Genomic DNA, 13,577 nt, shown 5'->3' with positions numbered 1-13,577 from the left:
GTTGCCAAGGTGCAACATTTGCATCCTGAATATATCCTGGCTCATAGGCTGACTAAAGGAAGATTTTAGCCTTTCACTTTTGCAATAGCAAATGTTCATGATGATATTTGCTAGTGAGACCACTCGGACACCAACATAATGATTTTTTATTTCCTAGTCTATATATAAAATTAAAAAAAAAAGTAGACACAAATTTTCCTTTTTTTATCAATGAACCCGGTCATTGTCATTTATTGTAAGCCCTTATTATTAGATACCACTTAGTCCATTTGTTTTGGATTTTATTGAATGTAGAAATAAACAGATAAAAAATAGCTAGTTCTTTGTAAGTTTAGAATAACGGATTGAATTCAGCCTGTAGTAATATATATTTGAAAGAGTTAATGAGGACTTATTAAATCATTAGAGGAAACTTTAAGATGATAGATCTATTCATCTTGCCTTTTCTAATTCACTTGACAGCAGTCAGAGTAATATTTTATTTAGTTGTTAAAAAAAATAGGCTCAAGGTGTTGGGATGAATAAGATTTGCTGAATCTCTTTTGCCATGTAAGATCATATCACTAATGTTAATTATTAAGGACCAAGATATATTCCTAGCAAAGGCTTCAGATGTAAGCAATGGCTCTGAAAATTGGGCAGAAGTATAGGAAAAAAAGTATCAAACTATTGCCTGATCATCCTAAGTTGGTATCTTTTCCTTACAGTAACCACTAGTGTGCCTCACAACACATAGAAAAACAAACATATTAAGTAAGTGCCATAAGTTCCTCTATATATTAGGAAGGTTCACTGCAGTTCTCACAGTTACAGGTTCTTTTGTACTTTGAAGCAGGAGTATTTTGAATAGCCCTTCTGGACCTAATGCAAGTGTCTGAGGGTTTTTGCTCTCTGGACTGGACTTGGAAATGATTACAAGCTGCAGAATGAAGTTATACATAAATTGTTCAGTTCATATATTTTCAAACTATTTCTCTATCAAACTGTAATAGCAACATTATTGCATGTGTGAGAAATTTGCATTGCAAATTTACATAGCTGTAAGGCTATGAGCCAGACCTCCTACCTTGCCCTATTCCTCCTCATCACACATTTGGCTTGCTCTTTAGATCTAATGAAATGTGCAAAATGAGCATGATGGTTTTGCCCTTTGTTGATCTCCACATTTTCATAAGCTTGTTAGGCCTCCAGGGCAGGGATGATTTTTATCCAGCCTCTAAGCCTTTTCTAAATATGTATAATTAGGTTTGCAAAATTGCTTCTGTTTTAAACTTGCATCAGAAATTGTGAGCTGATTTCCATTCAGCTTTAACAAAATATTTCAGCTTTGGCTGAAATAACATGAAAGAGCATAAGATTAAAAGGAATTGGAGTATTATAAGCTACTAAAAATGGCCTAAAATGAAATTTTTACCTCTTGCGAGACTGATAGTTACTGTCTTTAAATCAGTGAGTTGGCTCAGCGTGTGCACGGTTTGTATATCCTTCTAAAGTTGTTTCATGAAAGCTTTCAGAGAGCTTTAATGAGTGATTTCCAGACAGCTCCTGATGTTCATTTTTCTCTTATTTCCTAGTTAGACCTCATATTTTGGAGCCTGGACGTGGCCTCCTCTTCCCTGCTGCTCTGACTGTTATGACTGCTGCCTTACTGGTGATGGTGACTCTACCACCTCCCCGGGCAACCTGTTCCAATGCAGTACCACTCTTTTGTATAAGAAATTTTTCCAAATATCCAACCTGAATCTCCCTTCAGAGAAATGGCAATTTAAAGCCATTACCTCTGATCGATCACTAGTTTCCTGGGATATCAGGCTGACGCTAAACTCATTACAATCTCCTTTCAGGGCTGTACAGCTTATAGTACAAAATGGAGGAGCTACAGGGTCTGTTTTCACCTGTGCATATAGCAACCATTCTACAACCATTTCTTCTGATCCTAGGAGTCTCATTTTTAGAGCTGGATCTTTTGTCTTCATGACTTAGGAAAGGGAAACATATTGCTTACTGATGAACTGGCAGGCAACTTCCCTGAAATCATAACTATGGCTTAATTGCTTTTGAAAAATGACACAATGCAATGTTGTATCTTGCAAGACATTAAATGATGTGGAAAATCTATTAGAGATCCCGCCGAGATGTAAATAACACCTGAGGACCAAACAAGCAGCGCTGTGTGTGTTAACTTCCAAACCTTAAGGCATGACCTCTAGAACCATTTGCATGTATGACATATCAGATAAAATTATACTTTTATGATAAATAAGGCAAGCTGTTGGATAAAGTGTTATTAAAAACAAAACAAAAATGATTTGTTGCTCCTTGATCTGTTATTTGCACTGGAATTGTATAAGGCTGGAAGTAATGAGGTTGGTGTCTGTGCTCAGGTAGTATAAAATAGGACCACAGGCATAAAGAAGAGCTTCAGTGTGTGAATTTCAAGCTAGTCATTTCCCTTCTGCTGTGTGTTGGTTTGTGGCAAGTGATAAGTTCTAGATCTAAGGGAAATGTCAGCTGTTAAACTAGAAAGCTTCTGAATTGCAGAAAGGAATGTGGCTGGAACACTGGAAAGGACAGTAAAACATGATAAAATAACCTCTCAGCAATGTGCCAGACTCCATTACAGGGCACATCACAAAGTGCGCTGAGGAAAAAGTACCACTCAGAACTGAGGCAAAATTGAGCATCCTGTCATTAAGCTGCCATGGCCATTTCTTGTTGGTCTGGATCTTGTGATCTCACAAACTGTGTGGAGCAGCAGCAGTCAGTACCTGCATATGTTGCAAGCATGTCTGTAAGTGCAGACTGGGTGTGGGCACAAGTGCTACTAACAGCAGCTGGGTTTTTTCTTCAAGATTATCTGGAGAGAAGATGGAAAAATATCTGCCAGGATGAAGGCTGGTTTGCTTAAACCTTCTCTAAGACATTCTTTACTTTGTTAGAAATTGTGCTGTGGAGGAAAATTCCAGATTGTGATTAGTGGATTTTGATTTTGAAAAACAAATGAGAAGAATAGAATGGAATCACGATGCTGAAGTGCAAATTGCTTTTTTTTTTTTTTTTTTTTTTTAACCAGGACAGATATAAGAATGAGCCCAGCATTTGATGCAGAACGAACAAAATGTTTAATTTAGCAACAATTCTGCCCCGTCTACTTCATCAGCACTTGTTAATTGTGTGCCTGATTTGGCAAATACAAACATGACATGAAGATGTTCAGAGAAAAACAGCTATTAAGATCTCAACCATCAGTTGGAGCTCTCTGGCTTTTTTTCTCACATCATTAAACCTCTCAATGAGGCTGAGCAAAGCCACTGCAGGTTAGAGACTTAAACAAGTGCATTAGCCTATCTGTTCTGAGGGTCACCCAGAAAGCAGTTTCTTTGCAGCTGGGAAATCCTGATAAATAGTGTCACACTGCATAGGGACGGTGAGCTTCAGAGTAGGTTTTAGTTTGCACTGAGGTAATAGGAATCTGTTTGGTTGTCTTGATCCTGAGCTCTGCATATTAACTTCACCATTTAGTTTTCTTTCTTGCAGTACCACAGACCAGAGACAAGGCATCAAACACACCCAGTACATATGCAGGTATTTGAAACATATGTATCAGCTGTAATTATTAACGGCTCATACACTTGCGTGTTCCAAATTAGTGAAGAAATGCTTTTTTACTTCCAGACCCCTGCCTCTCTATCCAATATGCATGTTACTTTCTCTGCATTTATTTTAACTCAGATAGTTTTTAACTTCCAAACGAGAGTTCCCTTCAGACAGCAAAACACTGTGTTGTATCTTCTCTGCTCTTTGTCTTTGGAGATATAGGAAAGTTCAGCAAGTGCTCAAAATTGCTATTAGCGACATCTGTTTCACCACCTCAGGTTCTGGATGTGCTGTTTAGACGTACCGAGTCTGTTTCAGTTCTGGCTGGATGACAAATACAGAAAAACCAATGGGAAATATCCCTTGGAAGATTCAGGATTTGCTTGATTTGGACTCAGAGCTCCAAAACTTAAAAATCAAAACAAACAAGAGAACTCACAGGAACTGATAAAAAGAAAACGCAAAGATACAATCGTAGTCTTTTCAGTTTGTATCCTTTCTCCAAGACACAATCTTGGTGCCTGGTCATGAGTTTTGTGTATGACCTTCTTCCCTATTAAAATTTAATGAAAAACAGGATGCTCGATTATTTCTAAAAAATATTTGCTGCTTTTCTTTTTTGCTTCTGTGCACATTGTGAAGTCGTTACCTCCCGGCAAGCTCATGCTCAGCTGCTGTGATCAGCATTGCAGTGCTGCAAGGTTACAGTAATCACAGCAGTGAGCTGAGTCCCCAGGAAGATGTGGGGCACAGGGACAAGGACCAGAACCAGAGCTTGAAACAGAAAAGACCAAAGCAGTTTTAAAGATCTTGTTATCCTTGGTATCCTGAGGACAAAAAGAAAGCCATCCAGCTTTCACAAGCTGACTGCTGGGGAGTCAGGAATCCAGCAAGGCAGATATGGATAGGAGACTACTTAAATGTGTTGGATACAAGCAGGAACATGCTGTGGAAAGTAGCGATGAGTAATAGCATACCAGGCTGATGTTTTCCTTTCCTCCAGCAAATTTGTAACTGGGATGCCTACTCGTGGATGGAGTTGCTAACTAGTTTCCTGAGGGCCCCCCTGGAAGCCATGTGGTGTGCTTGGTTCTTCATGTGGGCTCTCATCAGAAGCCATTTGTGTAACTGTCCCTCTTTTATGCTGTGATGATGGCATAACCCAAATTCCCCAGTGAGTGGGTACTTCCTCTTCTCAAATTTATTGGGGCAGTATGACTTCTCTGCCCCTGGGTTCTGTGGTGTAGGCTTTCTGGGTTTTCAACCTGGTTCCACTTTAACTCCATGAAAACAACCTCAAAAATGAGAACAACCAACTTTTAAAGATGAGACTCTGCCTTTAATAAGGCAAAAGATCCCTCAGTGATATTTCCTGTTGGGAGACTTGTCACATAGATCACAGCCAATTAGCCATGAAAAGAAACATTTCAAGCCCTTAAATAACAGCAGTGTTCTGACTTGAAGAACAGGAGAGATCAACACTGCTCTGTATTTACTGACTGTGAATTTATTATTCACAACTTTCTCTAGAGATCATAAAACAGATGTTTAGCTGCAAGTATCAGAAATAATTGTTCTCTGAAATTACCAATCTTTTGCAGGGGTAGTTAAAAGCAATAAAGATTTCTGTCCGCTGTGTCTCTTATTCCTGCATGTGTTTTTATTTCTGGCAATTTAATGGTTTCAATGAGTGGTAAGGAGGCTGGCAGAAGACATCAACCACATCAGCTTCTCAGGGCAGCCTGTGCTAGTGCCTCACTGCCCACTGAGTAAAGAATTTCCTTCTAACGGCTAACGTAAATCCTTACTCATCTGGTCTAAAGCCATTTCCCCTTGTCTTATCATTATCTACCATGTAAAAAGTTGGTCTCCTTCCTGTTTGCAAGCTCTCTTTAAGTATGAGAAGGCCACAGTGACGTCTCCCTTCTCTTCTCCATCCTATCAGCCTTTCTTGTTGGAAAGGTACTCTAATTATCTTTGCGTCCTCCTCCGGACCTACTTCAGCAACTCTCAGAGATTCAGTAGGAGTGAAAAAAATGGTGGCTGTACCAGCCTATTGGCCCTCTCTTTAAGCCTCTTTAAGGCTGATTTTCTTCCTCTTCTTCTACTTTTTTTTTTNTTTTTTTTTTTTTTTTTTTTTTTTTTTTTTTTTTAATTCTTGAGGCAGAAGTAATTTCCACTTGTTTGCATATGAGGGGTTTCTGACTGAGTTGCTTGGCAGTCACCTGTTTCTAATCCTTCTTGATTTACACAGTGCTTTTGGCAATTTCCCAGCTTTACTCTACTGTACTGTAAAGAGTACACTTAGCACAGGCTCTAGCTGTTAGTTTCTGAGAGGGAGGTCGGTGATTACTTCTGCCTCACAGCCACAACAAAAGCAAAATGCTTTATGAAATGCTAAGGGATGCCGTGTTCTTGAACACTCTTGAAAAGCAACAACTGAGGGCACTGGAAAGCAAACCTATTTTTGCATTCCGACTCTTGTTATGGAACCTAACAAAGTCATTCAAATTTCTGTCTTCTGTTAAAGGTGGGTTTCGTTGTGTTTTGCTTTATTTTTTCCATCAACAGATGGAAAACCATATACAAGCATGTTCGGAAAGAAGGTACAAGAGGCAGTAAAAGAAAATAGTGCCATGTTCATGTTAAAGAATTGCATAAGCACTCACTCAGAGAGGATTCAGAGGTCTTGTAATTTCAGCTTCATACCCCAAATCAGTCGGCACTTTCAGCCAAAGATGTGATTTAGGCATACAAAGTCTACTTGTGTTCAAGCCAACATTAGCAGGTTTTGCATTCTGGAGCAAAATCAGCTTTTAAGTACAGAAATAGGCTAAAGTAACATGGAGCCTTTTGTACCCATGTAAGTGGATGAGCTCTAGGTGGTTCTCTCAGGCTGCATTTTCAGCTCTTACAAGCCCTCAAACTCTTGATTATTCTTTCTAGGACACTGCTGCTAAGTACAAATCCCAGTATGAACCAGAGCAAAAAGCCTCAAAACAGTACTGTCGTTGTGGTAACAACTTCAATAAACTTTGTCTCTCTGTTACACAAGCAGAGAGGTTGTTATGGGATCTTCAGAGGCAAGAAGAAAGGTAAGAAGTGTGATGCTAACACCCAGGAAGGGCTGGAGAAGGTATTCTTTGTCAAGCATTTCCCAATTAGAGTCAGAACAACATTAAACAAGTCACTCAAAGTGCAGAGCAGCATCAGCAGCAGAAGAGGGAAACGAGTAATAGGCCTTGCCATGCATTGTAGCACATTGACATAGGCTGCCCAAGGCACATATTCATGGCTGTCATGTGTCCTGAGTCTTTCTTCTAGGAAGCACACATGTATATAAAGATTCAAGATACAGTTTTCGTTGTTGCTGTTGTTGTGTTTGTTTTTTAAGCAGTATTTGTAATTTAAAGGTGATGTAACAGTGACATTTGAATTTCCTTAAGACAAAACTTTCCCATTTTCCACCATAAATATATATATGCAAAATATTATTTTCAAACCTCTAATCCTTGCTGTGGTCAGAGATGATGGATACACACTGCTGGGCACTGACAGCGCTTTGGCAAGACAGCAGAGCAGCACAGGCTGGTAACAATTCACCAAGGCACGACTGATTTTTTTATTTTCAAATATAATATCATTTCTGATGTTCAAAATAACTTGTTTTGCCTTCATATTAAATTCTTCCACAGTGTGTTATTGGGAATCAGCAACATTGATGGTGTAAAAAAATAAAATAGTGAAAGTAAATAAAGTAAAATCTATAGAGAGAAATACTCTTATATCCAATAACATACTTTGAAGAAGCAGTTACCCTTTAAAGCCCATGTTTATCACAGGAAAATTCAAAACCTAATATAGCTTGAGAGTATTGGCTAAGTGTTTAAATTGTTTTCCTGAATGAATTAGTCAGTTTGAGGGAAATGATGGTCAGTTCTTTTGGAGCACATAGAGATATTAGCAAGGGAAGGAGTGACGCAAACCAGAACATGAAGCAGCAAGGTGTTATTTTGGTATAGTAATTATGGCCATGTAAGCAAGGTCTTCACTGAAGTGTTCACTATCACTGAACAAGATATTCTGTTTTGTAGTGCTGTTAATTGAGTTCTTGTCCTTGTTACTGTGACTCCCCAAGTTAGCAGGGCTAAAGCTAGAACGAGAGTGCTTGCTTGAGCTGTTACCTGAATTATAATAAGAACAAGCTGTGGGCAACAAATACTGCACAGGCCAACTTTCTTCTCCACTTCCTTTCTCCAGCACCCTGTGATCTCATCCCCTCATTACTGCTCTCTTATTTTCTAGAAGCCTTCAAGTAGAGAATACAACTTATCTGAGTCTACAGAGCTCTTCTCCTCTCTTCTGATTGGAAGGGCTTCTCCACAGCGTTGTGCTTGACAATCAGTTAAGAAAATGCATTAAAAATGTGCTGATTCATCTGAAGTAATAGGATGTTAGAGACAAGTGTAAGATGAATCAAACTAATAAAAGAAATGCTTCACTCTAGTTTCACAGATTCAAATAAAAATATATATATATTTTTAGAACTGCAGCTCCAAGATCCCATACTGCTGAGCAGGGGTCAGTATCACAAACAAGAGGATGGAAGGTATTCCAGCAAAGTTTCACCAAATAGAACTGGGGACTCCTGAAGTTGGCTATTAGACAAGGAAGGATGATAAAGGTTAACAGTTCCTAGGCTCCATTGATACACTGCGGATTTGCAATCATGTCATTACTGATGTGCACTCCTGTACCACTTTAAGGGATATATTTTAAATGTAATGTTCTAGAATGCTTTGGTAAATATATATGAGGAAAAACCCAACTACTTATGTAATAAAATCCAGGCAAGGTTTGAAGGAGGTTGATCCAAGAGTATGAAATAATAAAACACTTAGTGACTTATTCTTTGATGCTCTGCTCTTGTGAGGGAATTGCCTGTTCTGCAAGTGTATCATAAAACAAAAGTAGCCAGGACTGTGTGAGGGAAAATGCATAAAAGGGAGAACAGCTTGTAAAGGAAATAAATCTTGGGACTTTACTGAAGACCATGTAAATGTTTATTATGTATCTATGTATTAAAGATTGCCAAAGTCTGCTGAGAGTGGGGTATAATAAACATCTCCAGATGCTCCTTATTAGAGCAGCTCCAAACATATAACAACTACTGATAATTCCTAAAAAACAATTTAAGGTGGGCTTTAATGAACCTAGGCCTTAGTTGAAATGACCATAGTAAGAAATAGACAACATACACAACATTTCCATGAAAAGGTTAGTAGTAAAAGCAACAGTTTCTCACATGAAATTAACTAAGATGGTATATCCTTCTACTACTTTTTATAAAGGTACATGCTACAATACTGCCTGTGAGGGAAACATAATACAGCTGGAATCCCTGTCTGCTGTGCTAAGGGCTGTGTCATTCATACCCAGGTTCTAAGTCTAGATGAATCCAAAGCTGTCTGAAGTGCTTATGTTTGATGAAGTTGATGAAATCTGGCCTTCAGAAAACAAAGGGAAAATGTTCTTTTAAAATTGCTTTGGCTTTTTCTAAGCATTGACGCATTGAACTTAATGTTTCTATGCTGAAGACCTACTCCTCTACTCTACATGATTTTTACTGCAGCAGTAGTGCTGTTGTCACTGTTATGATGAAGGGATGTAAACCAGACAAGAAGTAGTCACAGCTTATAATAGGCTTACTTTCAACCACATGAGTTCTTCTTCAGGTCTGAAACAGAGGAAGCCATTCTCAAATGTAAATGTGAAAGGCTTACATCACATGAAAACATATGTGTGAGAAAGATGCTGGCAGGAGGAGAATTGAGGAACTGGTGCTTTACTGCCTACAGTTCCCTTCATAACCTAGCTGTGGTTGAGTGAGCCAACGGACTCTCCACCAAGAAAACCCAACCTACTTTCTACATGCTAAATGGATTAACCCAGCCCTTATCACTGCCTTTACAACCTGATTCAAGTACAACCAGAAATGGCAGTGCAGTTGTAGCCAGCAAGACTCGCAGTAGAGAGGGAATAGAACTTAGGCAACCTTAGTGCCGGAGCACTGCAGTGATGTTTTTCTTCTTCTGATTGCTACAATCACTTTAAACAGTCAAATGAATGACAAATTTAAATGTCTATAACAAGGCCATGACAGGAATGTCTCTGTAGCTGTCTGTCTTTATCAGAGCTCTTTAAAAAATAGCATATATACAACTTATTTTTCCCACATATTATCCATGCTTATTAACGTGGTACATACTAAGACATCAACATATCTAGATTAGACATGACTGAGAGAGTCTTGTGTCATGACACAGACTTTAAATGGCTTGAAAGTAGTTAGAAATGAAGAAAAATAGAAATTTCAATACAAAGAACTAAATGATTGTTAGATACGCTTGGAGATGAGAAAAAAGGTGAACCTGAGTCATCAGAAAAAAATAAAATAAAATAAAACAAATTAATAAAAAAAACCAACAAATTCACTGTTGTTATGTGAACTCTCTTGAAGTTCTTCATGTGGAAGAAATATTTTTCCTAAAGAAAATTGATTTTCTGTCTCACTGACGTTTCAATTTTATTCTTACCAGTCCAGGAGAGTTTTTCCTTTGTTAAAAAGGTCTCTGGGTTTCCAGTGTAACAAAGTATTATTAAAAAAGCCTGAATTTCAGGGGGAAAAAAAAAAAAGAAAAAAGATGAGAAGAATGTGTCTATTTTACTCTAAGTATCAGGGAAGAAATACCATGACAGTTTGGTTTTCCTGAGAGCATTTTACAAAATTACTTTCCAATCTGATCTCAGCTTTATACCACCTATCATCATAGCTTCAACCATGTGTGGCAATGACTGCCTGGGCTCTACTTTAGTTGGAAATGGTGAAGAAGAAGCAAGACATTCATCTGACAAAACGTAAAGAGAATACAGGGATGAGGTGTTTTCTGATCACCTTTTCAGTCTACTCCAAATACTGATAAAAATGTATGTTGGGGCAGCCATCTTTACTGCAGTGGATGACGCAGAGGAACTGAGCATGGTTGCTTGGCAAAGTATTTTGGAGGAAGATGAATTTGCTTGTATATTATTACTGGTAATTACCTTTAATCTTAGTTTAAATTATGTATTACCAGAGCTACTCCATTGATGTCATTGGAGATATTCCAGTTTTACAATGTAATACTACATCCCAGAAAGGAGATCTGGCTGTCTGAATCTGCATTCTTCTTCAGCTAGCGTGTTATGTGATCAGTCCCAGGAGGACTTGGTGTTGTCCACTATAAAAATGGAAGAAAGAAAAACCTAATACCTTTATTAACCAAAGTACAAGGCTTTTCTAGCGGTATCAATATGAAAAAAGTTAATTGACAAAAACTTCCGTGTTTTATGTGTCTCTGAGTACACGTGTGGTAGCAGGGTTCTGTGGATGCTTTTAAATTAGATCTCAAGAGGAGTTTATTTTGGTGCAAATTTGGCATGCATCTGTACTTGGAATTCAGCTGTGTATATCTGAACACTGAGCTGGATGTGCTTTTCCTTCTCATGGAGCCAAGGCTGATGATGGCTGATGAAAAGGTACTTCTGAGTCTATCCTGCACAGTCATATCTCTCTGTGTTAATCCTGTAGAACTGGTTGGGTCAAACTGCTGCTTTAAACACAAGGTGAACATTTCATCTTTCAACCACAACAAGCAGCACCAAACTTGACCCCTCTCCTTTCACCTTAGAGCCACTCTTTTCTAACCACTCTCCACGTCTCTCTTTTGGACAGTATTTATTTGCATTCAAATTTTCTTTCTTTGTGCTGCTTGTGTCTAACTTTGTTTTTATTGTATAAACTGGAATTAAATAATGTGATTATTACTTTAATTCAAATATGGTTTTCTTTCTGCTGTCCAGGGCCATCTCTAAGAACAAATTTAAACTGCAGAGGGAATTCAGCTGTTCATATCACGTTTGCTTCCACAAGAAAATCATGCCAAACTAAAGAACTCAGAGTTGAGCCATATGGTTTTGATAAAATATGGTGATTTGAAATTTATTTTCACTTTGCAAAACAAAAACAAGTGCCAAAATACTGCACGTGAAAAATTCAGCATCAGGAAAAATGTCCAATATATGTCCACTTGTCACACTGCTTGAGCTCAGCATTTCTATAGTTCAAGATGATCAAAAGATAAACTTGCAGAATAAAAGTTCCGAATGAAAAATACTCTGATGGGACTAGTGACTGTGAGTAATCATTTTTGGGGATCTGATCATAAGACTTGCTGAAGAGTTCCCAAAAAGCAGTTTGAAAACTTTTTGAAATGAACTGCCTCTTCTTGAGTGCCCCAAATTATTGGTTCATTTTAAAGAACTGGACCAGCAAATAGCCAGCCAATGAACTACTGCAAAATCCAATAAAAGACGTGACCTGCTACTCACAGTAGGTAGTTGTAAAGATTATGAAAGGGAACTATTTCTGTGCGTGACATGGCTCCTAGTGCAAGGCACTCAGTACCATGGACTGTTAGAGGTGCTTCACTGTCCTTAGTGTTCTGGTGCTGAAATTCACTTTAAAGCCTTCAGTTTCTGAATTATAAGCTTCTCTAAGACTTCATATTTTAAATTTAGTATACTTTACTGCTGTCCTGATTTGCATACAGACTTTGAAATATCTATTTATGGCAAGGGAAATATAACTATTTTGGTTTGTTCAGATTTAAGACTGCTTGTAGCTCAGACTCCTTTCTACCTTATAATCAGAAAACATAATCGCCCAGCATGACTCTAAAACAGTGGTAACCTGCTCCTATTTTGTGAGGCAAGATGAAATCCTGGAATTCATCCCTGTTGTGTCTGCCTCTTGCAGGGGCTGGAATTCTTTTCTTTGTTTACAGCCATTCTACTTGCACAGCACTCAAAAGGCATAATTATTTTTCTAAATAATTTAACAGAAACATGTAATTTGTTTTATTTTATTTTTAAATAAAGAGAGAAAATCATGTTGACATTGATATTGATAGGAAAAGTCTTGTTTCTTGAAGTAATACTGGACATAATGTCTTGTGTTTTATAGTGCATTACCCCCTGTTAAGAGTTGAGCCCATGCCTAGGCTTATCTCTGCTGGGGTTGAGAAAAGTGGGTCAGAAGAAGCTTATCCAAATCAGGCCTTCTGTGAATTTGGTCTATAAATCAGATAGTCCATGCAAATGTACATTAAATTTAATAATTACCTAGGGAGAAAATTGGTCAATATATATCCTCCAGGAAGGTCTATTGCTTCTGTAAACTGAGCTTCCAACAAGGAAATTTTTGTACTCAGTGCCTCTCTGTATGAGGCATATACCTCATTTCAGAGACTAAGGATTTAATTGTCCATTGCTCGCAATGCAGTCAATACTATATGATGAATACTACAGAAAACAACGTACTAACTTTAATAATTATGACTGGAAGTACTTATTTAATACTTTGCAATACACTGAGCATGAGACTACCCTTTGAGCAGTAATGAGATGCCAGAAAGCTGTTTATGCACTGGGTGTACCCCTGCTCATGACTTCAAAAGGATCAAGTCCCATGATCACACAGAGAAAGACAACAAATCAAAACAATGCTTAAGGAGGAAATTAAGGTTGCTTAGGAATTTCCTGATTGTTTCAGTGCAGTTTAATTCCAGGTATGTGTGTATGTTCTGCAGTAGTATGGATAGTTCAACATGTCAGTGGCTTTCATTCCTGTGGTACAGTAATACCAATGTTTTTCTCACTGAGCCACCAGCAATGTTAAGACATTCTTCTTGTGTGAGAGTTTTCCTTTTTCAGGTCTTTCTGGGGAGTTTTAGGTGTATTTTGAAGTTTTAAGTTGACAGGAGGTGAAATCAAATCTAAGTGATTAATGGCAACAGTGCTAGCAGGAAAACTACTGAAAATAAAAGTAAAATGATCTGTACTGTCTTCCAGTGCCCTCCCTCACCAAGCTCATGATTACT

Source organism: Coturnix japonica, chromosome 4, assembly GCF_001577835.2.
Source record: "Coturnix japonica isolate 7356 chromosome 4, Coturnix japonica 2.1, whole genome shotgun sequence".
Classification (NCBI taxonomy): Eukaryota; Metazoa; Chordata; class Aves; order Galliformes; family Phasianidae; genus Coturnix; species Coturnix japonica.
The sequence above is the reverse complement of the archived record's forward strand: the minus strand, read 5'-3'. Positions refer to the sequence as shown.